At 45.8% G+C, this 27,186-nt stretch overlaps 1 protein-coding gene across 8 annotated transcripts in view; it reads left to right on the forward strand.

Annotated features, from left to right (window-relative positions):
- Positions 1–15,230: 15,230 nt before the first annotated feature.
- LOC142503147 (complement decay-accelerating factor-like) overlaps positions 15,231–27,186 on the forward strand; it is a 66,427-nt gene continuing 54,471 nt past the window's right edge. For 4 of the 8 annotated variants that reach the window (XR_012803947.1, XM_075615217.1, XM_075615218.1 and 1 more), the window contains exons 1-2: positions 15,231–15,407; positions 15,645–15,803. The gene's annotated coding sequence lies outside the window, so the exon portion shown is untranslated. The remainder of the gene's footprint in view (positions 15,408–15,644; positions 15,804–27,186) is intronic. The other 4 variants (XR_012803944.1, XM_075615216.1, XR_012803945.1 and 1 more) reach the window with 3 other exon arrangements.

The raw sequence follows: 27,186 nt of genomic DNA on the forward strand, positions 1-27,186 counted from the left end.
TTAATCCTGTTGGTTGTTTGTTTTGGGGGGGGGGGTTGGGGGGTTGTCCTTGTGTGTTTTCTGTATGATGTATGATCAAATATTTGATCGAGAGGATTTGTACAAGAAATAATGAGAAATTAGGTCTACTTGTTGCAAAACGGATAAATACTGTATGATGGTTTGCACTGGATTTGCTGCAAAGAAAAGGAATCCAATTGAAGTAACATTTTAACTAAATGTATAATGCACTTGTGTATATCACCCCGTTATCTGTATTATAACTCCTGTAAAGTGCTGCATAGATTGGAACGATAGAAGTTAACAATACTGTACCTACATTATTGGAGGTTTTTCCTTTTAATAAATCTGATGGTTTCTCCCCAGTTTTGCATGGTGGAGAATTCCATAACTGAAATTGGAATGCCACACTGCCCTCTAGTGTGTGGACATCTTGGCAGTTTAAATGACGGATCTGTGTGTAATGCTGAATGTATAATTTTGCATGCACAACGATCCTGAGAGCTTACAAATGTTATTGGGCAAGTCGACACCTCCGTGTGCCCTGGGTACCAAAATCAAAAGACTATGATTTGAAACTTGTTAACCTACTTCAAAGTTCTTACTGCTGAGCTACTTTTTCTGGAGGCCATCAAGTCTATCACATTTCAGCTTGCAGATGTCCTGTATGTTTTACAAATCTTGTTCAGCTGGTTTTAGCTGATTGGAAGGTAGCTCTTCCTATCTTGTTGAAGCTCACCCCCTCCCACATTTAAATGGTTAAAAGCTCACTCCATAGCATCTCCCACTCCCAGGGGAACTTGCCTGCTTGCAGTATGATTGTGACAACTCTAATACAGAGTGCTTTTCCTGGTAATGTACAGGTTAATAAAAGCTTCAATCAGACTTAGAACTATGCAACTAATTTTGACAGATTTATTATAAATCATTCTTCCTGGTAATGCACAGGTTATTAAGAATTTATATTAGTGTTAGGGACCCTTGAGGTGGTCTGCCGTGTAGTGGCTCAGGGGCTTACAACACTTTGGCCAAAATGTTAAACTAGAAGACCATTTTATTTAATAGATATCTATACATATATATTTAGGCACTGTACCGTGTATAGGTTTCACTGGATGTGCACTGAGCTCTGTCTGTGTTTCATGTTGTCTCTGGTTTTAAACATTACAAGATCTTGTTGACAAGTCAAGACCCTTCCTGGATCTGTGCGGAGGCACGAATGTGCACGATCACTGGTGCACTAAAAGTGAGATGTGTGTTTTTGACTGCTGTTGGCCTAAATGAAAACTGTAAATCTTGAATTGTCACTTGAGGATCCCAGTGATAGGTGACACTGGTCACCACTTAGTTGGAGGACTTCATTAATTATGAATTGCTATTAATTGAGTTGCCGTCAGGCCCATCATTTCTTATAAGAGTACAGGTAGTCCTTGCTATCCAACGGTTCACTTTACAATGCAACCCTAAGGGCTGTTTTTTGACGCCTGAATGCGTTATCCAACGCGCACTGCCAATGATTAACATGGGACTCGCTTTACAACAGTTTCACTATCCAACGCTACTTCCAGAACGGATTCCGTTGGATAACCGAGGACTGCCTGTAACATGGATCTGCCACCTTGGTGATTAGATCAATCAAATCATACCACACACTGCATGGGTAAGTGGTGCAAAAGACAGAATGGTTTCTCCTTCGAAAATAGATGCTAGACTGTTAAATGTGCAAGTGTACATGTGGAGAGCTCTGCCACAACCATGAAGATGAGGTCTTTTTTTTTATATATATATACACATTTACTTAAGGAGATTTTTAAACGACTGTTGCGTACCCTTCCCCCTCTCGTTTTTTCTTTCACCATCTTTTTATTTTGCGTAAGTGTAGTGAACATGGCCTGCTTTATACTGACGCCAGACGAAAGAGACACTGACTCGGTGTTAGGAGCATGATCTCCACAGAGTCTGGGTAAAATGAATGAGGGAGACCGTTCCTAACTGGAACCGGGGTCAGCTGGTAGTGCATGGAGAATTTTGGGGACTCTTACTAATGATAGCTGACTGAAATCCTATAGACAGGACATTTGGGGGTGACAAAAACCAAGGCACGATTAGCCCATTACTTTTACTGGCCTAACCTGGGTACAGATGTGGCGGATTTCTGAAATATAGGCATGTGACGGTAAGGGGTTTGCCAGGCTATACAATAAAGGTTAAGCCCATCTGGTTACCCCTGAAACGGTGGGTCCCTGGCAGCTACCTAGCACCATAAGCCAGGGGCCATGAATTATAACATGTGAAAGTTCGTGTCCTCTGCTTGTCTCCTTTTTCATGCTCCCTTTGCCCCATAAACGTGAAACTTCTTGTGTGTAAGTTTTAGGTGGTATATTTGGGTAGAAATGCAATTATTTTGTTTGCTGGAGTTCGGGGGCCAAAGTTACCGGTAGTCCCCTAATCCTGGCGTGCAGGCATGATTTGCCGGTACGTGGGTTGAATTACACCGCGGCTGCCCAGTGTCCGACAGATCCTTGGTTTTCGAGCCCAGATCCATTTCCCGCACAGGTATCGGTCTCCCCAAGACATATTATGTAATAAAACATTTTATTATGGTTTTTGTATTTACTATAAAAGTCTATTCAGCCAGCCCGGGCATATACAGAGGTGCTGGAATGTCTGGATAGACCTCGTAGTTCAAAGAGAAGATGAGGTGTTAAGTGGCCAGGGCAGGGCGGAGTACTGGGTCTGGAGAACAGATACCCCATGCGGGGAGGCCACTCAGGTCTGCCAGACTCAGTTGAGCCTGCCCAGTCAGAGGCAATGGGTTGACTGGGGGAAGCCACAATCCGTATGTCCCGTCCACCCGGAATCCCGAACAGACTTGGCACGTCCCCTCTCCTGATGTGAGCGAAGAGACGAGACCCCGTTTCTATTGGCTGGTGGGGAAAGTTTCCCACGCTCTGGTCGCTCCTCCTACTTCCATGCTGAAGATAGCTCAGCGGAAAGTATGTAAGGAGATGCCCCAGTCAGAGAACCAGACCATTCTGTGATTTGGGCCGGTGATGCAAAGGTGGACTTTTCAAAGTTGCTCTGTTAGAAAAAGCAGAGTATCTGGGTTCATTTTTGGAGCTAAGAAAGCCTGCCTGGCTGAGGCTAAGGCCCCGGTATCTCCGCTGCAACGCGTGCCCGCGAGATTGGCGGCGCGTGCAGCCGATTACCTGGTCTGCAGCTCACTGCAGGAAGAGACCGGGGGGGGGGGGCGTGACGGGGGCGTGGCCATGACGTCACCCGGCAGGTTCGCCCTCATTGGCTGAACCGCTGGGGGCGTGCCATATCGCTTGACGCGAGTCCTGCTCTCAATTCTATTGAGAGCAGGAGCAGCTCTCGCCCCAGCGCTGCGGCCCCCCCTCGCAGCGGGCCCGGCGCCATTGAGGGGAGGGCTCTCATCCGTGCGGACGCTGTAGTAGGCAGCGGGGTCAAGGCCTAAGTCAGATGCGAGGTCCAAGTTCTCATTTTAGAATGTCGCAGCTAAGGGTTTTAGCCGAAAAGAGGACAAGGAAGCCCGTGTGGATATCCTGGTCAGGGTAAGACTTCCGAAGCAGACGCCCTGCACCTAATTTGAGCCTAGTTTTGACCCCCCAGTAAGTGTGTATTTCATCTGTATTTTGTGTATTCATTGTGTATGCGGTTTACCCAAATAAACTTAATTTTGTCTACCTTATTTTGCCTAGTGACTGATCCCGGTATAAATGTGTAAAAAGTCCTGGTCTCCCGTTACCAGGCATAAAGACAAAATGTGTGACCCTGGCAAGGGGGATGCCACCCGCTGGTGTATTCCACTGGAAGCCGAAGTGCCGATGCTGCTCAGTTGGATAGAAACTCCGGCGACTGACGCATCAAATGTCAGCGTTTTCCATGCCGGCTGAGTCCAAAAGTTTGCTGCACGAGTAGTAAAGTCCAACCAAGGTGCAATGTCCCATAAACAAGGACCAATCCGGTGACATCAACAAAATCCTACACGTTTCGTGGCTACGTAGCCATTTCTTCAGGAAATGAATGTTGGGATTCCATCAGGCTTTAAATACCCTTCCAAAATTGATAGCCTCTCTTTTTTGCAATAACCTATACCATCTAACATGTCAGTGCACTTGTTGATTACATTATCTCTGTAACCATTTGTGTATCTGGGGGTTTCCCCCTGTCTATCTTCAGCTATGTCTATGGATTTAACTCTCAGAATGCATTCATTTGTATATTCATGTATCCATTATATATCCATATATAATTATGTGGGGATTTTGTTGTTACATTTTATGTATAAACTTGTGTTACTTTGTGTTAGTGTAACTTGAACCATATGTAATTGCATTTTGCGGCCATGAACCAATAAGAAATCCAGGAAGGGTATTTAAAGCCTGATGGGAATCACAACACTCTTTCCTGATGAAGTGGCCACAAAATGCGTAGGATTGTGTTGGGGCCACTGGGCTATGGGACATTACGCCTTGATTAGACTTTACTCGTGTGGTAAACATTTGGACTCAGCCGGCATGGAAGGCGCTGATGTCATCAGATGCGTCAGTCGCCGGAGTCTCTGAGCAGCATTCGACTGCGCAGCATCGGCATTTCGTCCTCCAGTGGAACACACCAGACGGAGGCACGGGACGGCTCCCACGGTGGATTTCATCATTGGGCGGCCTCCCCTCTCCCTCACTTTTTCTAGATTACTGTCGTACCTGCCATACGTGTCAAAAGGTGGGCAAGATTGGGATACCGGTCGTGCTACTCCCAGTCATAGGGAAACCTTTTGAGCGCATCGCAGTAGACATTGTGGGTACCCTAGATATTCCCAGTAGCTCTGGAAAGCAGTATATCCTTACTGTGGTGCCACCACGTACCCCAAATCAGTAGCCCAGGTGAAGGCGATAGTCATCTGAACGCGGAGGATGGCTTGTAGGCCAGCCCATCGCTCATTTTGAGAAGGAATGTGTTATGATAATATGAGATATTAAGTATTTTAATCCATCTGGTGCTTTAGAGGTTAATGTGGTTAACTTTTGTCTTAAAAAAGATATTGTGTTTATGACAGGTGAAGACACTGCCTGGGTCTGTGCTGATTTACAAAGATGACTTAGTGCCCCCCCCCCCCATTATCACTGGCCCACTAAATTTATGTTGCAGCACGTTCACTTAATCATTTGCTCCCTGCAGCACAGGAGAGATGAGAACCTGCTACCTGCTTATTCCCAGAGAGTCTGCGGTCTCTAGCAGGAGAGAGATTTTTAGGTTCAGTGTTTAACCTTTTCCGGTTTCAGAGTGGCCACGGAATTCCAGGGTTAACATTGCATACTGTTAAAATAGCTTTTGATGGCATGATAAATAAATAAGGATTCTGCAGTGATTGTAAATCTGCGATGATCTGTAAATTCTCTTCCTTGCTGTAGGGTCAGCGATGAACTTCAGTGTACCTCTCTGTATGCATTTAGCTGTCTGCAAGGGTGGCCAACTCCTGTCCTCAAGGGCCACCAACAGGCCAGGTTTTCAGGATATCTCTGCTTCAACACACTGGTATACAGTATATCAGGGCTGGTGCTATAGGCTTACCTTGTATGGTTCTCACATTACCTGTGTGATGCTCTATAGCTAGAGACAGTGCTATGCTTGTGTTTGTTCACCTTGTAAATGTGACTTCTCGGAGCTGGCAACAAAAAGACAGAGATACCAGTAAGTACAACTGTGACAAGCGCTTGCCCCACTGTGAAATCCACGGCTGCTTGCAGAGCTGAAGAAGTAGCTCAGTGATAATGTTATTACCTGCGACTCACCTGGTTTGAATCCCAGTGTCAGCTCCTTGGGCAAGTCCCTCCCTCTGCCGCAGGAACCAACATTAGAGTGCAAGTTCTTTGGGGCACGGTAAGTTTCTCCGGAAGTAAGGGGTCCCCGGAGCTGAAATGAATGGGGGTCAGATCTGTAGAACACCTGCTTAAATCCCGTGTAAAAAAAAAAGTGTTTGAATTGCTCCTTTAATTTTTGGGGAAATTATTTCATCTGGGTAAAAAAAGTGTTTTGCCAATCGTGTTTTTTTTTGTTTACCCTTATACCACCCTGTGCTTATCAGAGAGCCAATAAGGATAAGATGAGGGGGCTTTGCCTATGCAAACTCACTCAACACACAGCGAATCACACAAAAGGGTGCAGCCAGAGGAAATCCAACCCATCCCAAGTCTCAGCTCACCATGGCTCAGATCCAGAAAATGGTGCTAAGCTTCAGCACGCCTTTACTCCTATTCATATGGATAGGAATAATCAGTAAAGGCATGCGAAAGCTCAGCAGCGTTTTGTGGATTTGGACCCATATTTACAAACTGCTTTTAACAAATGATTTCAAACATTTATAGATGTCAGATTTGGGTAAAAGGGCATCAGTCACCCAGATGCGACACCTTAAACATGTTACTGCCATTAGTACACTTTTGTCCTAGAAGGGTTTGCTCCTTTAAGGCCATATTTACTAAGCAGCCTTTTCCGGTGCTGAAATGCCCGTCACACATTACACCCATTGATGGTGTCTTGTGGCAGAACTTGTAACAATTAATCTGCGCAAAGACCCACAGTGACGTTCCAAACAAGGATCCTTAAACCCTCTCCCAGCTTGTCTTTGTGGGGTGATCCTGCTCCAGTAGAAGACTTGCAACAACAAAACAAGATAAAGACAAAGCAAATGTATTGATAATACAACAAACCCCATTCCCAATTACACATAAGTAAAAAGCTCTGGTCTCCGCTAAATGTCCATATTTAGAATGGGCTCCATTCATTCTTACCCCCGCCGTCACTCTGCAGATGCCGAGAAATGGGGGGACCCGGAAGGACACAGGGATCGATGATATTAATAATGACTTCTGTATTGCCAAGAGTTCCCTACGCGTTTCGCACAGTATGGCGGTTCGGCATAGAGACTCATAGCACTATTTATACAATGTGGTGAAAACCAATTGAACACTTTGATTGTTCAAGACGGTTAGTACTAGTGTTGTACTATTATTCAGTTCCTCTCATTTTTATTAAACTATGATTGATATTACAGAAAGTTTGCAATAAGAAAATAAGTTGTTTTGCACATCAGGAAGGAACTATAGTGGTTATTTGATTGTTAGAACCACAGTGTTAAAAAAAAAGTGCAAAATCGTGTTATTGGGTCTTAGACACACCGGGGTAAAAATACTGTAATCTACCAATGATAGAAGGAAACGAGGGATCATTCACCCCATGTTACAGTGCAGTCAAAATACTAGCGAGATGTCATAATGTCACTTTAACCCAAAGTGTTAGGTGGAGACGTTCCCATGTACCATATTAAAAAAATATATATATATTATTCCTTGGCAAAAATAGGGTTGAATATTCGCCTTGGGCAACGATAAAAAGGTTGAAGATGATCAGACAGGTGAGATCTGTTCAGGTACACACTGGGGCCATACCCTCTAATTATGCCTACTTAGCAGGTACTGTACCTACAAAACCAGGCGTACGTACTGTACTATACCTATTTCTGCCTGTATGTGAGAGCCGATACGCGCTCTGACTGTCTCCTCTTGGTTCAAGCTCAGAATCTCCATCTTACAGCAGATTGAAGACTGATTAGATAAATGATCTGCGTATTATGGGGATGTTAGATAAATGATCTGCGTATTATGGGGATGTTATCACGACTTCTATTGGTATACATTAATATAAACAAATAGATGCGGAAATACAAGGAGTTTATTGATTACTTGATATTTTGCATATAATAAATGGTACAGCTCAACCCCGTTATAACGCGAATCCGCTTAAAACGCGATTGTGGTTCCCAATTTTCGTATTTATGAATACTTTACAACACGGTTATTGGTATCTTAAAATACTTTATTGCACAATGCATACAATTGTACATTATTTCTAATGCGATCCGCTTATAACGCGATGTGATTCTTTGGACCCCAAGCAAAGCGTTATAAGGGGGTTGAGCTGTACGTGTTACTGGGCTTCCATAGAACGTAGTCACCTGCGTTTAAGCAAATTAATAATTAGTGCAGGAAAAGCGCTAGTATCTACTAATAATAAAGACACACTAAATAGTAAATTTAAAAATGTGCATGAAAATAAAATATAAATCAAACACACCAACCAGAATAACTAAAATCCCATGTGATAGTCCTGTGATAATGTCCAATAGCAGCCTAAAAAGTCCAACTGGGTGTCTTATGTCCAGTATAGATATGCAAACAAAAACAGACCTCTCTGGCGCTGAGGCTCAAAAAACACGATAAAGCTAAGATGGAATAAGCTTGGATCTTTGTGATAATGTATACTGTACTTCAGGAAAAGGAGACAAAAACCATATACATGTAACGGGTTTTCTGAACCGGCCTGACCCACCCAATCTCACATTGGCCCCTGTGGTCTAACCGGCCCCCATTACAGTGTGGTAGTGTCTGGTGGTGCACCTGTTGGCAACAGGACTCCTGAGTCTCCCGCATGATGGTGTGTAGGGAGGACCCGTCCAGACAGGCAGCTGAGGTAGTGTGCTGAGTCTCACCTAGTTCCAGTGCAGCGCCTCCACCTCATCAGGGTCCCTGCGTCCGCATGGGGATGATCCTGTTGAGGAACTCCATCGTGGTGCTCCTCTCTGTACATTCACTCCACACATGTACACGAGAGGGTTTGTGATTGAGAACATCTTTATTGTCTGAGTGGGCTAGCTGCCCCTCGCAGTAGATATCTAGCCACTCATGTCCAGTCAGTGCCTCCCTTTAAAAGGTGTATCTCTCCTTAGATAGGGATTCCCTATCCCTGCAGGGATCTCTGCCCTGTGCCAGGTCCCTGGACACAGTCTCCTCTTCAGTTACTATAACATCACCAGAACTCTCAGTAACTCGGGCTAGTACTAGAACTTGAACTCCTGCCAGAACTCCTCCTCCTCTTAGCTGAACTTGTACTAGAACTAGAACTACTTTTAGAAACAGTGCTGTGCCTTATGTACACTCTGGAAGCTGACACACCTCTGACATCACTAACCATGGAGTCAGAGCATGTGACCACTCCCATCCATACACAGGGCACCCCACCAGGGTGTGAGGGCAAACCTCCATAATTACTGCTGGCATGCCCACAACTTACCAGGCCTTACTGTCAGCAGGAGAGATGACAGTAGCCATTTTACATGACCGCTACATTCTCCCCCTGGTGAATCCCATCGTCCTCGCTGGGACCTAAATTTGTATACCCTTTTCCAGGAAGCACTGAAATACAACACATAATTAGGTTAACTTCACATACAAATTTCCATGGTACATAACAAAATGTCTACAGTACATCCCGCCAAGCCCGCCCCGACCAGCAGCCACGAACCCGCGTAATGTATCAGTACCCCCCTAAAAATAGTGATTCGGGTCAGGTTTCTTGACCTCTCTACCACCCATGTCTAGGACCGTGACGTGATAGTGCCTAGGCAGTCCCCTCTCGGGCCTATATGTCACCCTGTGTTTATAAATGTTTCTGCCAATGCCCCATACACGCACCAAGTGCTCTATCCGTTCCTCGGCCTTCTTCCCTACTATGGCACTTCCTCTTCCTACTAAATGCATTTCAATGGCCTCCCTAAGCCACCCCTCTCTGTTTTCCTCTATTTCGTCCATAAGAGGCTCAGGGACATACGGGTACTCCAACCCGTGGGACGATTTATACCGAGCCATTATGGTCCGCTCGGCCCTACTTATCCTGGTCAGGTCAGCCTTACCTGCCCTCCCAGGTAACACCCATGATAGGGGCTCATCAGGGTCCACGGGGTCTGATAGGATGCTAGGACCCATGGGTTCTATCTCCCTATGCTCAATCTGCAGCCACCGCTCCTGCAACTCTCTGTCCCTTTGCTCAGGTGTGAACTCTCCCACAGCCCACCAGTAATCCACTACATCTTCTCGCCGGATGAGGAACCGAGTACGGTCCATCCATGCGGAGTACCCTTCGAATAGTGGGGCCCACCAACGGTTCTCTCTAAATTTATTTGACCCCCCTGACTCTCTATCATCATCCAGAGAAAATACCGCCGACGACCGTTCAGATCGCGGTACAGACCACCTATAAGATCCCGGGGCCTTTTTCACCATTACAGGAACTGCAGGGGGCAACCACCGGCCTACCGCGGCCACTCTCAACTCTCCCCCTCCCCGAGAATCGCCCTCCGTAGCGCCACTGCGCTGTCTCTCCCCAGTCCGTCTCTCCCCCCCCCCAAAGGTATGTCCATAAGTTCCAGGCTAGGCGGGGATCCCGTGGAACAGGTGACAGGGGCAGGGGCTTTATCTAGGCCAGGGGATGGGGCATAGGGGCGAGTGATAGGACCCCATGGGGTTACGACCCGTTCCTGGCTGTCCGTAGACTGGTCCAATGAGGATATCTCACCCTCAGTCCTCGGATCGCCCATCCAACTTCTGGCCTTGGAGGTGATCGGGGACCTTCCCCCGATCGCCGAAGCGTCGCTGCTTTGTTCCCGGCGGTTCCGCTGTCGCCACCGGAAGTGATGTCCTCCCCGGAACCGGAAACGCCGTCATCGCGGGTTGGACCCCCATACGGGATCTCTTCTTCGATGACGACATCCGGGGGGTCAGCAGGTTGGATTGGTATGAATGTGGGCATGGGCCACAAATATAATGTCCCGCAATGTGGGCAACGTGCCGCCGTGTTGACAGTGCCTCCGGGCAGCCCACATTGTAGGCAGAGCCCGACCACCGTCTCGGTGTTAGCCACCCTTACTACTAGTAGCCCGCCGGGTACTGAGTAGGGCTGGGTGGAGACCATAGTTCCCACAGCGGAGGGGCAGGCCATTCTTTTTGTAGGGACCACTTTCAGTATGGGTCTCTCCAGGTCAGTGGTTCCTCGCAACTGACCGGTAGAAGCTTCTGGGCCAGCCACTTCCTGCTTCGGCTCCTCCTTCCGCTGACATAGCTGGAACCCGACCCCAGGGGTTGCAATTATGGGCGGATCCCACAGGGGAATATCATGCCCCTTAATTAAGGCCGCGCCTTTCTCAGTCCTGGTGGGCGCGGTCTGCTTTTTCGCACCAGTTTCCTCCTCAGAGCTGGATTCTTTTCCCGCGGCTAGTTCCCGCCTTCTCCTAGCTGCTGCTTTTCGTGCAAAATATCCCTCCTTTTTGCACGTTACCTCCGCGGCCGGAACTACTTCTTGTAGTGGCGCCGTCTGGATATCAATCCCTGGGCCCAGTGGGGGCATTCCCACAGGCCATAATTGAAAGTCACTCCCCCTGGTGGAAATCAGGGGAGGGTCCCATAGACTAAGCGGTTGACTCAACACAGGGGCTGAGTGAGTCACTGTCCATGAAGGCGCAGCCATAGCTTTCGCGCCATGCCCCCCATCAGGGCGAGGCTCTGCTGTTCGCGCCATTCCCGGCCAGCTCTTTGCCAGTTCTGCATCAGCCATTTTCTCTGTGACTGTCCCATGCGGTTTCCCTAGCAAGCGGGAACCGCCATTTTGGTTGGTTTTTAAGCCCAAAAAGTCAGTTTGTTTGCTCTCCTCGCGGAGTTCTCCCCCAACTATCACAATTTCCTCACACTCTTCAAGGGTGGCCCCTCGGTGTCCCAGACACGATAAAAACGGGGCAGCCACGGGCTTTGCTCCACTCCAGAGCAGATTGGTTAAAGATAACTCGGCGACAGTTTGCTCTTCAGTGGGGCGCACGCCACGGGTGCCTTCCCCATCAGCCTCTGGTCGCTATTTTGCGTTCTCCGCACCACGCGGATCCTCCATTCTCTCGTAACAGTTATCGTACATGGGGCTCCGCTCTGCGGGGCAGCCTCCACACCAGTACAATAAAGATTGCTCAGATGCACCACCACATGTGTACCTGATCTAGGCTGGACTCATGTTGCACTACCTCAGGCTAGGCTCACTCTCTCAGTGTCTGCTGTGACTCCTTCCTCCCAGTCTGTGCTCCCTATGGTAAGTGTCTGGAATGGGCTAGGTACTCTGGCTCTGCCATGCAGTACTTGGGGCGTCTACCTCTCTTGGTCAGCCTAGCGCAGACCCTCTCCAGGATTCCTGACCACGTTAACAGGCTATCCCTTCTGGCGTCCTACCAACTAGCACTGCATCAAAGTGACTCGGTCAGCTATAGCCCGGCTCCAGACCCCTCACTCCTTTTCAGGCTCCTAGGTCGTCCCTGCAAACTGACAATATCCCGTCAGCCCCCTGACCACCCCTAGGTCTGTCCCTACGCAGCACAGAGTGGCAGCAGACTCTCTCCCTGTTTCCCAGTGTGCCTAGCTAGAGCCTGTCCTGATGACAGAACTGATCTCAGCAGCTCGCCTCCAAATGTAACGGGTTTTCTGAACCGGCCTGACCCACCCAATCTCACATTGGCCCCTGTGGTCTAACTGGCCCCCATTACAGTGTGGTAGTGTCTGGTGGTGCACCTGTTGGCAACAGGACTCCTGAGTCTCCCGCATGATGGTGTGTGGGGAGGACCCGTCCAGACAGGCAGCTGAGGTAGTGTGCTGAGTCTCACCTAGTTCCAGTGCAGCGCCTCCACCTCATCAGGGTCCCTGCGTCCGCATGGGGATGATCCTGTTGAGGAACTCCATCGTGGTGCTCCTCTCTGTACATTCACTCCACACATGTACACGAGAGGGTTTGTGATTTAGAACATCTTTATTGTCTGAGTGGGCTAGCTGCCCCTCGCAGTAGATATCTAGCCACTCATGTCCAGTCAGTGCCTCCCTTTAAAAGGTGTATCTCTCCTTAGATAGGGATTCCCTATCCCCGCAGGGATCTCTGCCCTGTGCCAGGTCCCTGGACACAGTCTCCTCTTCAGTTACTATAACATCACCAGAACTCTCAGTAACTCAGGCTAGTACTAGAACTTGAACTCCTGCCAGAACTCCTCCTCCTCTTAGCTGAACTTGTACTAGAACTAGAACTACTTTTAGAAACAGTGCTGTGCCTTATGTACACTCTGGAAGCTGACACACCTCTGACATCACTAACCATGGAGTCAGAGCATGTGACCACTCCCATCCATACACAGGGCACCCCACCAGGGTGTGAGGGCAAACCTCCATAATTACTGCTGGCATGCCCACAACTTACCAGGCCTTACTGTCAGCAGGAGAGATGACAGTAGCCATTTTACATGACCGCTACATACTACCATAGTGCATTGCCCAAAGCAAAGAACTGATATAGCTAGGTACATATGGCAAAGGATAACAATTTAATAAACGGTATGATAATAAAAAATAACTTATAAAATACACTTGTAAGCACACACAGCGTGCTCACAACATAGCATTAAGAATTGTGATGACCTTGGTCACTTCCGTCATAACCTCCTCCGCCGTGGGTAAAAATTGAAAACCTACTCACATCAAGTGGCTAGGTCTCAAGCCTTAATGTGGACAATTTCACACGCATATGGATCATCTCCTGTCTGTGGATGATGCTCTCCGTCAGCGTTGTGGCGCCAGCTCCTCCGAATTGGCTGCCGCTCCGCCTCTCCCGATGACATCACTCACTGAGCTCCCACTACGGTGTCCTTGCTGTGCCACAATCCTACGCGTTTCTAGACTCTTAGTAACTGGTCTCTCTGTCAGGGATAATCATGAAGGCAGTCTTGCAAGGATATTTATACCCAGCTAAGTCCCAGATCATTGGTGCAATTAGACATTGATGAATCAACACTGAACTAGTGCATGAACATTACATAACATGACAATAATGAGTACACAATCAATGAATGAACGTTACATGGCATGACAATAATAAGTACACATACAAAGCATATATCCCATAGGACATATACTCAAAACCAAATTAGAATGACCTCAGTCTGATTACTATTAATTAACTCTAAATACTAATACTACCCATCTACTCTATGAACTGCTAAATACTAACTATATGTGAACAATTACTGAACTATATTAGACTATACTAGGTGTCTATACTGATATTATAGAAACTATAATTAATTACACTAAGTGTCTATATAAATAATATTGACTATGTGATATGATAATATTTAAGTGAATCTACTAGTGAATATACTGTCTTATATAAATGTAATATGACGTCTACAAGGAAAAAACTTACCATCTAAAAGAAGCAATCAGAAAACCTGATGTGGAGAAACTGAATGCAAGTACTGAAATTAGCTGAATACAATACTGAATCTATTTTTAAAAAGCCATTAGATCAAATTCTATATTGAGTCCTCATCGTTTTTACTCAAAAATCCAATAGGATTCCCTTTTTGAGATTTGGTTCACCCTATCTCCCCCTCTTTGACTAAATTTGGGACATTCAATAGCATGGCATTTCAGCCCTTCATGGCTCTGCGAATGCACCTGTTTAAGCGCCTGTATCCCACTATGACAAACGCCCTGAAGTGGACCTATTTTGCAGTGTCCCATGTTAGTAGGGTTTCTGGCGGAAATGTTCAGACGTCAGCAAATCCCATGAGATTTTGCTGAATATTTTTCCCGATTTACCAAGGGTTTCTCCCGTCATTTCTTAGTCCCAATGTCTGTCAAAATAACGTCACGTCACTCATATATTTGTTATTAATAAGATATATGTCAGTTACATTTACCTAATGAACATATTACATGCCATTTATTCGCTGTGAATAGAGATGTATTGTTGCTAATTGCACTTGTTAATTGGACATGTTAATTGGCATTGGGTAATTTGCCTTGTTAACACAATACATCATTACTTTGCATATTTATTAGATATTGTCAATAACAAGTCCCGCGTTAATTAACATATTCCATGTCAATGCGTCAATTTCCCTCATTACAAATATATTTCCTGTGACATATATTTGCTTAATTTACATTTATTTACACGTCTCTTTATCAACATATTCATTGTCATTGGGTCACATTTACACTTAACCCCTGTAGTACCAGGCCACAATGCATTGGTGGCTCCTCTCACCCGAGGGGTTAATTAACAGTGTAATTGAGCTGTATTTGACTAATTGACATAGTAATAGTTATAGGGTCTCAAATAACATAATAACTGATAGTGATCATTTGTTATTGGGTCCCATTTCCCCTCATTAACATAAGAAAATTATAATAACGGTCATGGCGTCTCCTTCTCTTTATTAACATTGGAAGTCACGTGTCACTTCTCGCGGGGCCGCGGGGTCATGTCCGTCGGTAAAGTGGGTGGAGCTACGAGCTTCCTGAAGCCCTAGTAACCGCCCAGTAACTCAATATCTTCAGGACTGGGTGTGCGCCATATTTATAGCGCCCGGGCTCGGCGGGGGCGCGGACAGGGCACCATATTGAAGACGCCCGGGACTGAAACCGGCGGGAGACATGTAACAAAGAGCCGAGCGCCGCTGGGCGGAGGTGAGAAGCGCTGACATCGCGGGTGTGAGGGCTGAGGGACCCGAGTGACAGGGAGCGGCGGTGTAACCTCATGTTGGTCTTTGAAAGAGTGGCCTTTGCTGTGTTAGCGGAGATAGGTTGGTGGCAGGCTCTAGGATTGTCCCGTGTTTCATCAAGTTTTTCTTTTTGTTGTTGTTAATTAAAACAATGTATCAATATTTGAATACTGTGATAATGAACTGCAATCTTTCTCTTTAGGTATCAATAATGTGCTCCTGTTGAGAATGTGCACTTCTTCATCTTCATCTCCTCCTTCTCCTTCTCGTTTAATGACTGTACCCACCACGCTCACAATTTGAGGAGGGAAGTCCCTTTTCCAAGGGCACTGGGTGGAAACTGGAAGCGTAAAGTATTGGGGTCTGTGGGTTTGGTGAATTGATTTGTCTCTAAATGAGAATTGAATTTCGCGATATAAGACACTGAGGTAGTTGATACTAGTGTCATTACAATTAATGGTGAAGCGTATGCTATTTGGAAGATCATTCAAAGAGTTAAAGAACTCTTAAGTTCAATATTTGTACCTGTCTACAGATAAAATAAATCCTCTATGTATCTATAATGTTGTGAAATTAAATTATTAAACTTATGATTATTCAAAATGTATTTTTTTTCATAATGACACATGTAAAGATTGGCAATGGCACGGGTAATATTTGAGCCCATTGCTGTGCACATCTGCAAATAAAGTCCTTTCGAATTTGAAATAATTACCTGTTGGTACTAAACTTAATTCCAACATTGCATTGGAGGATCATCATAATCTACAGGCTGCTCGAAAGTACTGGTTACAATCTTCAATACCTCTGAATAAGGCTGCGGCCAATCTGTATTAGGAAAATCCTTTTATAACAAATAAATTGCAGTACATAAAAACTTACTGTCACGGGAGACCTGGTTTATCAACACATTTATACTGGTATCATATGATTGAGCAAAACAAGGAGGTAAAATAAATTGTAATTTATTTCAGGAAAAGACAAACACACAATGTAACACAATTTACACTAAAAATACACTTTGGAAATCTGGGGTAACACAAACTATCTTGCCTAGTTGTAGGGGTTTATGACCAAGCTTACCCTAGTAATCGTTGCAAAGCAAACAGCAACATAATCCAGGCAGCTTTTCCTTCAAGTAGCCTCTTCCTGCTGGAGAATTGTAACTGGACACTTAGCCTCTGAGAATCTTAGATGACTTACTCAGAGCTTGGAATTCTTGGAACATACATTGAATCACACCTCTGGGATGGTGACTAGTTGTCTTATACACTTTGGGACAGGCAGTCCCACAGCTTGTCCACCAACCCCTGGCGTGGGAATTTCATCGCTGACCAATTACACACTTTGCCAGGTTTGTGAAAGCAGACACCTATGGCTTCACAAAAGTAATAGGGCATATGTGCAGATCACCATCTTGCTCACTTACTATTCTAAGGCCTGGGACATGCTACAGCAGGCCATGCTGAGCAGATGCACTTACCTCCTGCATCTGTGATCAGCGCGGCTTTAGCAGCCACTTCCGCATGTGTGTGGAGGCTCAGAAATTTTCAGGAGACAGGCAGGTTTGAATTTCGGCGCTGAGGGGAGCGGACGAGCGGTCACGTGACAGCAACCATCCAATTGGAACGAGGGACTAGCCCCGCCTCCCGCCACGCCTCCGTCATGCCTCCCTTCGCTCCGCCTTCGCCCCGCCCCCAAAGCGCGCTCACTGCCTCGTCTGCCAGGACGCAAAAAAGCCCCAGCTTGAGCAAGCAAGGCAGAGCAGGAGCGCGGCTCAGCGTGGCCCGAGGCACCATGCCCGAGGCCTACGCCCCCCTGCAGACTCAATGCCCGAAAGTCTGGGGAAGGTGACAATTTACCAGAATAGCTTGCCTTCATCCCAGGATGCTAGCACTTAACTTGGCTATTCTGCCCACCTGGCTGCTCACACCTATGGCACAAGTGTTACTTTGATCTATGGAACTTCCAGGAGACGACCTAGCACCAAAACCTGGGGTGGCCAGGAGTTCTCCTTTGATCCGGAGATGAAAAGACCCTGCCTTATGTTATATGTATAAAGTAAAACATATTTTCTTAAAACACGGCTGCGTAAGAAAATATACTTGTATATACGCTTCTGTTAAAATATGTTACAGCCTTTTGGTGTATTGAGTGTAAGCTAACCTGCTTCCTTTACACTAGCCTGTATCCCTTACACACTGCAAGGCAACACATGTGCAATACACAGGGTCCAAGAGCTAACACTCTAAGACCCCCAAAGCACAGTTCAGGGTCAACCAAGTGGACTTAACCTTTATTAGTGAGCCTGGTTACCCCCTCACCGTCACCCTTACGTAGAGTAAAATGACGCTCTTCCCCCGCACCACTGGTAGATGTTACAGCCGGACCCAAGGCACACCTTCTAGGTTGGCTCCCACCGGAACCTCAATCGGCTACCTGACCGAAAGCAGCCGGATCAAACTACCCATGGCACACCGAGAATCTCGCGAGAGCAGCTGCCTAGCTAGAGCAGCGCTTTCTCGATACACAGGAGAGGGAGGAAAAAGCAGAGTGTCCTGACGTGTGATCCCACAACGTCCTACGTTTGAACATCTAAATCCCTCTACGCGTTTCGCGTTGTTCACGCTTCTTCAGGAGGTGTATCTTGTGTGGTGGGTACTGTCCCCATTATATGGACACAAATCATTCTATTGGCCCAGACATTTATGACGGATAATTCAGTCATTAGACATACTTTCACACAACAAGTGGCATTAACAGTAATAAACAACACTTAGACTATCCACAAACAACATTTAAAACATTAAACATTTAAAAAACACATTTAAAATTAGAAAAACAGTAAAATACTGGAAAACTACATACCCAGAGCAGTAAACACCAAAATAGAATCATATATTTGGAGCAGTGATTATTACCAGTAAATAATCCTTGGATTAAAAAATTTACATCCATATACAGTACATATGAATACATGAATTCCGCCTGTGGATTGTAATTGACCTAATAACTGTACAAATAAAAAAACAAAACAAACCAAATATTATATTTTCATTGGCCAACACATATGGCTGGTATATCCATTATTCATATATCACTTCACTATTAAAATATTAATTAAGATGAATAAAATAATAAAAAACACTTCCTAATTAGGAGTCTCAAACTAAACCAAAAGATACCCTATCACAATATGGTCTTAAAAGCAACATTTAAATCACCAACAGAGACCCAAAACAGAGATTGATCAGTACCAGATCCTAGGGAACCCCCCCCTCCCCCTAACCCTCCCCCTAATCTATTTAAGAAAAGGGTGGAGCTCCAGATTCAGTCCCATAGTGGTCCTACTACGCAATGTATGTATCCAATATTGTTCTCTCTGGAGAAGTTTGAGATCTTAAAACTTGAAATGTATTCGATATTGGGGTTGGTATGGTCCCAGGAGCTTTAACTACAGTTTTAACTTAATTGCCCCTCCATCTAGGGTGGGTGTTGGGGCCCTTCTTATCATTCCCTCCCCTTTCTCTTGATTCCAATTCTGGAAGTGCACCTTTTTCTTACACCCTTGTGGATGATTTCTATCACCTGCGGCGTGATACCCTGCTTTGTTGTATTTCTCATATCTAGCATTATGGTCACCCCATGGATATTTATTGAAATTCTCCCTCTCTACATGGGATCTACTATAAGATTCTCCACGGGGGGTTTCTTCATTTAAATTCCGATTATCCACATTAATCCCACTCTCCTGATTTTTCATAGTCAGTCTTATCCCTAACACATTTCTCTTTTTATTATTGATTTGTTGAATTTCATATTCGTCCAATTTTTCATTAATTTATTTTTCAAATGTAATTGTTATCTTTATTCATTATGGACACAATTGTCTCTCTAGTTTCTACTATCTGAGTACGTAGTTTTTCCAATGCCACATCTCGTTCGTCAATAAGTAATTCCATGATTTTTAAAGGAGCAATTTGTCCATAATGTCATGCCACTTACCAAGAAATATTGCATTATCTAGGCCATACGTGGGCAATTTTAGCAATCTTATTCCTCTAGGGATTCTATGAATTTTAACAGATTGCTCAAGACTTCGTTTGTCCCACCAAAGCCTTGTTTCCATAAATACTTATTTCTCAAGTGCATGGCACAGCTGATTTAAATCCTGTCTAGGGACAGTCCTAACCAGATCAGTATCATCCTGGAAGAATGATTCAGCTTGCTGTCTCCTAACAATGCTGGTATCATGTGCTGCCATAAGTACCTCGCACATGAATCCCTATTACAATGGGAATAGTAGTGGCACCACCCAATATGGGGGAGGTACCTGTAAATACAGATCTAAAAATCCAGAGAGGAGGAGGGAAGGGGGGGGGGGGGAGAGAAATCTCCAATGGGCTGATGGGGGGGGGGGGGCAAGGGGAGGGGAAAACGGGGATGGGGAAAAACGGGAGGGAAAATAGGAAAGAGAAGAGAGGAAGGAGGGGAAAAGGGAAGTCGGAGAGGAGAAGGGTTGATGGGGGGGAGGGAAAAGAAGGGGGGGGAAAGGAGGGGGGCGGGGGAAGAGAGGGAAAAGAACAGGGAAGAAACGGGAAAGGAAGAGTGATAAAGTTAAACTATTCACAAATCAACAATAAGCACAAATACAACAATTACTAACATACACAACATAAATGCCACATGTAAGATAATGTCCAAACAATGATATGCTTACTCTAAAAAGCAGGAGTAAAAGAGCTCAATCACAATAAATTGTCCAATCTAAATCCCATAGGGGACAGATATCAAGTAAAAACACAGGTGAAACTCCTACCGCGCTGATCAGGAGCCTCCTTGTTCTCCATGGCTTCAGTGTTTCCCGCTGCTCCAAGCCTCTCCTGTGATCCACCGGGGCCAAACAGTTATACGATAAAAAAGAAAAGAGCGCAGAGAAAAATCTGTATTAGGAAAATCCCTTTATAACAAATAAATTGCAGTACATAAAAACTTACATAGAGTAAAATGTGCATTGGCTAGTGTATTTTGTTGATACACTGGCGACACACTTTATTCGAGCTCGGCTAGTCCCACGAATTCGGGTATACCCGGGTGTATTGAGGTTTGTGACTGTTTTCTGCCCGAGTGCATTGAGGTATTTTCCAAGCAGGGATTGAAGCATTTTATTCCCGCTGGCTGCAATACTGCACAGTATATATATATATACTGCATTACAATTCATGAATTTATGCCATCTGGTAGACACGCGAAGCATTGCAGCCTATTAAATCCTAATCATTATCATTTAACAGATCAGCCGCCCGTCAGCCAGGCATGAACCCAGGCTGGGAAGGCAAACGCAACGGGGCTTGTCAGAGGTGAGGAGCGGCGCATTCCAGGTATCTGCCAGGTACATACTGGGTATTTGCTCGAATAAAGTGTGTCGGTGCAGTATATAAAAAAAATGTGCCACAGCCTTAATCCCTAGTTTGTGTTGAATGCAAGTATATAAAGAACTTACATCTAAAGGGACCTATAACAGGGGAGTTATCCCTGTTCAGGTAATGTGCCTCTAATCTAGCAGTGTGGTGGTTAACTGCTGGTAGTCAATTAACAAACACCATCTGCCTGATCAGTTTGCTTAGAAAAGTATGTCTTTTGAGACAGGAAGAGAGACTCCTTTGCTCACACCTGAGCTGAACTTTGGAGACAGAGCAGAGATTCCTTAGTCCACAACTGGGCTGAACCAAGGAAGGGACACTTGTCTTGAGTCCTGCCAGAAGAAATAGCAGAGCTGCTTTCAAGACACAGGGGAAACTTCTAAACCTGAATGCTGACACACCCTGAGGAAAGGGAGCTGAACCATGGACAGAGAAGATTTTCCCTCCAAACCACAAGGAACAGATAAGACTTTTATTTACAAGACTTTTTATATCTGTTCATTTCATGCTGTATGTTTGGGGCTGGGAGACATGCTTATCTAAGGGAGTTGTGAACCGCATAGTATTTCACTAGAAATACTTCCAAGTGAATAGAAGCTTTGTTTACCCCTTGTTTGGATGGTTTCCTGATGTTAAGGAAAAGGCGCAATAAAAGGCTTATTTAATTTCACCCTTATCAGTCTCCCTTGCATACCTCTGTGAGCGTCCGCCTACATATGGTGTCCGAATTGGGACGAGAGGTGTCTTTGAAGTTAAAAAGGACCGGAGATTTTTTATGTGAATTTTTTTTTTTAGGCTTTTTGCCTACAAACAGTCTGAGCAACTTAAAAAAAAAAAAAAAAATCTCATGCAGCAGAGACCAGAGTTAAAGGGATACACACCCAGGCAGGAAACTTACACTGCACTGAAACCTACCAAACCACAGATGGTGCTGCAGGAACGTCTGATTTCCCCAATCCCAAGAGGAGAGAGACTGCTGAAGCAGCTAAACCTTATTTGCCTATCACAAAGTGTAATATGGTCATTGAAATAGGGGTTTTGTCTTCCAGCCATAGTCAGGGTTCAAGAAGTGAGTCAGCCCTTGTGTTTGTTGTTTTCAAAAGTTTCGCTGAAGCAGTGAATACAGACGTTGACCCACGAGCGGTACTGATTTTGCAAATAAAGGTTGCCACACCGCATAGGGCTACCAGCTGTGAATGGAGTATATGCAGAAAAGTGTGAAAATTGATACAAGACTGTGCTGAAACAGGGGAATTTTTAGCAAACAAATGCTGAGTGTAAAATTGCCCTACAGGGCAAAAAGGGATTGCTGAACTGTGTAAAAGGTATTCCAAAGCCAATTGCTGAGTGTTGAGTCACCCTTCCGGGAATGAAAGAAATAGTCCACTGCAAAGAATGTTTTTTTTTTTGCAAGTAAAAAAAAGTCTACCTATTTATCTTGGGAGCAAAACGGACACCCAAAGTGTGAAGTGTGAATGCCATAATACCCAAGGATGAGACTGAAAATTACTGAACTCAAGCAGAAAACCAAATTCTGTTGCTGAAGCGGAGGGATTTCACCTAGCAAGTAAATGGTGTAAAGCAAATAGACGTTTTTTCCTTGCAACTGCACATCTTGTATACCTGATAAGAGAAAATGCATGCACAGTACTGCTGATATTGTAAAACTTACCCAAGAAAAAAAAGTCTACAGAGATGCCTGTGAGAGCTACAACCTCTACAAGCAAAATATGCCCACCTGTAGGACTACCACAATTGGGGGTTCTAGCAAATACAGTGGCAACAGCTGCAATAGCGCCTCCTGAGGTCAGGAAGAAAATTACACTTGATAGCCTAAAAATGGAGGACAAGATGCAGCGTTCCTGTAATGAACCCTACCCCACGGAAGAGTGGCCCTTCCAGTCCAATAAAGAGGAAGACATCTCTTATGGGGAACCCGAACAGAGTCACACCCACAAACCACCCCAAGAATGGTGGGGGTGCCTGACTCGGCACGAACAGAAAAGACCGCTCCCTTTGATGACGAATATGATCAACAGGAGACAGAGCGGGAGCAGCAGATCACCCAATATTTCTGTCAGCTAAAGCAACTGCAAGAAAAGCCTGGCGTATACACTACCGACACACTTTATTGAAGTGTGGTCGGTACCGCAAGCCGGGAAATCTCCCGGCTTGCTAGTGGCCGCCCCTCGGCGTGCCGCGCGTCTGCGCGGTCACGCGTCATCGGGAGCGTGCGCCCCCTGCACGCGTGTCCAGGGGCTCCCAGAGGGAGCCCTGGTGTCCCGCGATCGCGGGACAGCGGCAGGGGGTTCCGGGGGACCCGGCGGACCCGGCAGCGGTAGGGAGAGCGCCCCGATCGGAGGGCGCTCTTCCGCTGCTTCGGCGCGCGCCCGTCACACTCGGGCGCGCGCCAGGCTACTGCTGCGGCACAGAACGGGCAAATGCTCGAATAAACTGTGCCGCAGCAGTATAATGAAGCTGCTAAAATTTCAAATGAAGATGGAGACCCCAGTATCCCTGAAGGGACGGTGTCATCCAAATCAAAAAGGCAGAAAAAGAAAAACGGTTCTTCACTTACCGTGGAAGGAACTGACACGTCCGCAGATCCTGTGGAGGAAAAGGGGGGCCGAGTTGCCCTGCAGCCTAGAGAAAATGGAGAATTCGTCCCGCGGTTAACCGAATATCCAGAGGGCCCAAGGCAGAAGTCGTGTACCCCAAAGAAGTGTCTGTCCGGTGCCAACAGTGAGGAACCCTCAACCAACCATCCCAGGGAAGCGGAGCCAGAACCAGTGAGTGTCGATCCCTTGACCAGCCCTGAGGATGCCCTGAAAAATGCCAGGCGTGACTGTGATATACTCCGTGAACAATTGAAACAAAAGAAAAATGATTACGCGGAGCTACTGAAAAATAACGTGAAGCTACAGGAACATGTGCTCGCAATGTACTCTGCAGCCAGGACAGAATTGGACGATCTCAAGACTGAGCTAGATACTGCAAATGCTACTATTTCCGCCATGGATGAAAAGCAGAGCCAATCTGATAAAATGATGACTCAGCGGAAGTATGAGGAGGCACTAAAGCAGATGACAGTATTTCAGCAAGAGGTTCACACTCTTCACGTAGAGCTGAATGCCTCACAACAGGAGATCAACAATGTCCGGACAGAGGTGGACGTATCTCAGAAAGAGTTTCAGACACTCCGCAGAGCACTGGATGCCTCACATCATGAGACCAACAGCTGCCGCACAGATCTGGAAGTTTCCAGAAAGGAACTACACAGTCTCACTGAGGAGCTGGACAATTCTAAAGAAACGATTGTCAATCTTAATACAGATCTCCAAGTCTCCCAGAAGGAGCTTCAGACCATCAACCTAGAGAAGGAAGTCTCACGCCAGGAGACTGTCATTCTCAAAGCAGATGTGCATAAAAGGAAGGAGGACTGCAAAGAGGCCCTGAATAGTACAGAGACTGAAAAAGGAGAACATTTAAGATTACAAAGAAAAAACTTAAAACTCAAAGAAGAAAATTTTAATTTGACAAACGACGTCAAGGAAAAAAATGAAAAGCTGCACGAGCTTAAAGAAATAAATAGACTTTTGGAAGGTGAGAAGTTTGAAGCAGAGCACCGACTGCAGAACCAACTGCAAGGTCTGCGTACGCACCTCGAGAAGGCCGAGGAGAAGCAGCGAACTCTGCAGGAAGAAAATCTGCAGGCTGTTAAAGAAATTCAAGTGCTGCAGGAACGTCTGATTACCCAGTATGTCCCCTCAAAGCAGCATGAGAAACTGAAGGCTACCCGGAGCGTCACCAAAGCAACGCTAAAGGCTAAGCTTAAAACCCAGGTGACGCGGCACAAAAGGGAGCACAAGAAGGTCCAGAAACTGAAACAAGTAACTCTGGCCCAAGCAAAGAAGTTCATAGTGCTTCACAATGCAATAAAAATGTGGAAGCAAGCTCAGAGAAAGCAAAGCATGCAGATAAATTCCCTGAGAAGAGACTTGCAAGACGCACTCAAAATACAGGGATCTCTCGCGGATGAGATTACAGTCCTACAAGGACAAGTATTGACCCTGACTAAGCGTCAGTATCCCACAGCCTCAAAAACCCATGAAGACAAGGGTACAGTGAGAGCTGGGAATCCCGCTCATCTGAAAGACAAGGTTGCAAAATTTGAACCACCTAAACAAGCACTAGCAAAACCTTCAGCCACCCAACAGGCAACAAAAGAAGGTACACGTGCTGAATCAAAACCAGAAGAATCCTTAGCTGATGAAGCTGAAAAGATGGGACATTCTCTGGAAGTGTGTGTGGAATTGCAACTTAACCCCAAAGAGGCTGAACTAGCAACCCCATTGAGTGGGAAAAGGGCAGAGAGACAGCTTCAAGAGCGAAAAACTCAAAGGGCTGTTTTTAGACGCTCTGCAACTGCTGCCATACAGTATGCCTACAATAAGACGAGCACCCGACGTGAGGGAAATCTCATGACCGCACACGTAGCAAAAAGACTATACTTAGAAAAAGTCCTCCTCGAGCGACTGAGGAGTGCTGATCTAAAGCACCTTCAGGAGGAGACACGAATAAACTGGAGAAAAGGCTCCAATCCCAGCAGGACTGAGGGTTCTCTTCCTCCATCCACTCTCATTCAAGTCACAGAGATATCTAGAATGAGAGTGGAAGGATGGGCTTTGGCCGTGGCAAGCCGAGCTTCCCACAAACAGGGAAGGTATGTAACAGGGGAGTTATCCCTGTTCAGGTAATGTGCCTCTAATCCAGCAGTGTGGGGGTTAACTGCTGGTAGTCAATTAACAAACACCATCTGCCTGATTAGTTGGCTTAGAAAAGTATGTCTTTTGAGACAGGAAGAGAGACTCCTTTGCTCACACCTGAGCTGAACTTTGGAGACAGAGCAGAGATTCCTTAGTCCACAACTGGGCTGAACCAAGGAAGGGGCACTTGTCTTGAGTCCTGCCAGAAGAAATAGCAGAGCTGCTTTCAAGACACAGGGGAAACTTCTAAGCCTGAATGCTGACACACCCTGAGGAAAAGGGAGCTGAACCAGGGACAGAGAAGATTTTCCCTCCAAACCACAAGGAACAGATAAGACTTTTATTTACAAGACTTTTTATATCTGTTCATTTCATGCTATATGTTTGGGGCTGGGAGACATGCTTATCTAAGGGAGTTGTGAACCGCATAGTATTTCACTAGAAATACTCCCAAGTTAATAGAAGCTTTGTTTACCCCTTGTTTGGATGGTTTCCGGATGTTAAGGAAAAGGCGCAATAAAAGGCTTATTTAATTTCACCCTAATCAGTCGCCCTTGCATACCTCTGTGAGCGTCCACCTACATGACCAAAATAAAATGATCCTCCCAAATTATATTTTCAACTTAATTCAAAACCTCCATGCTGTTCCGAACGTAAGATGGAAGTGAGGAGGTGAGCAGTGCCAAAAGGTATCAACATAACAAGATAAATTCGCTGTCATGGAGTCTATTCCAGACACAATGGGACGGCCAGGGGGATCCTCCAGTGTCTTGTGGATTTTAGAAATGTGATACATTTTTGGTTTGCGGGGATGAGTATTATGAACATATTGGAACTCTTTTAGACGGAAGATCCCTACTGCTTTTGGCCTCTGTCAGAAACTTCTCTAAAATGCTAGAATACTCTGCAGTTGGGTAATTTTCTAGCCTTTTGTATCATTTAAAAGTCGATCGTTTAAAAGTCGATTGGCCTCTCTTAAATCTGCCCGGTTTTGTAAAACCGTACCTCCACATTTGTCTGCTTGGCAGGTAATCAGGTCTCCATTCTGGTTGAGTTCTTTTAGAGCTCGTCTTTCTGAATGTGTAAGGTTATCATTGACCACATAGTATCGACTGTTACTACAGCTCAACCCCATTATTGCGCGATCTGCTTATAACGCTTCTGTTTTATAAGGGAACTGGTTCCTGGCCGGGGGACTCACACACAGACAGCTGACATCCCGACTTCTCCTGACTCCGTGAGATCCTCCCCCGCTACCCCCCCCCCCTCTCGCAGACTCACCAGCTTCTCCTGCACAGCACACACACACATACATACATACACACACACACACACACACACACACACACACACACACACACACCCCATACCTCCGCTGGGGGGGAGGAGAGAGGGGAGCTGATTCCGGGCTGGGGGACTCACGCAGACAGCTGACATCCCGGCTTCTACAGACTGCTCAAGATCCCCCTCTCGCAGACTCATCAGCTTCTCCTGCACTGCACATAGATCAGCTGCTGCTGCAGATGCCGGGTAAGGCTGCGTGGGGTTGCCGCTG

This window comes from Ascaphus truei, chromosome 9, assembly GCF_040206685.1.
Source record: "Ascaphus truei isolate aAscTru1 chromosome 9, aAscTru1.hap1, whole genome shotgun sequence".
NCBI classification, from domain to species: Eukaryota; Metazoa; Chordata; class Amphibia; order Anura; family Ascaphidae; genus Ascaphus; species Ascaphus truei.